Source organism: Ailuropoda melanoleuca, unplaced genomic scaffold (genome assembly GCF_002007445.2).
Source record: "Ailuropoda melanoleuca isolate Jingjing unplaced genomic scaffold, ASM200744v2 unplaced-scaffold393, whole genome shotgun sequence".
In the NCBI taxonomy this organism is placed as follows: Eukaryota; Metazoa; Chordata; class Mammalia; order Carnivora; family Ursidae; genus Ailuropoda; species Ailuropoda melanoleuca.
The window spans coordinates 1-219 of record NW_023210836.1 but is presented as its reverse complement, the minus strand read 5'-3'; positions in this window follow the sequence as shown (position 1 = coordinate 219).

Below are 219 nucleotides of genomic sequence, written 5' to 3'. Positions count from 1 at the left end.
GGTGGACATGTATGCAGGCGCCATCTTTATCCAGCAGTCTCTGCACCTGGATCTCTACCTGGCCATAGTCGGACTGTTGGCCATCACGGCTCTGTATACTATAGCAGGTGTGTCTGAACAAGGGGTGATGCTTGAGAGGCTGTGGCCCCCCCCCAATCTTTTCCTGGCCCATCTTCTGATGTTCCCGTGTGTTAAAACCATTCATTCATTACACCTCAC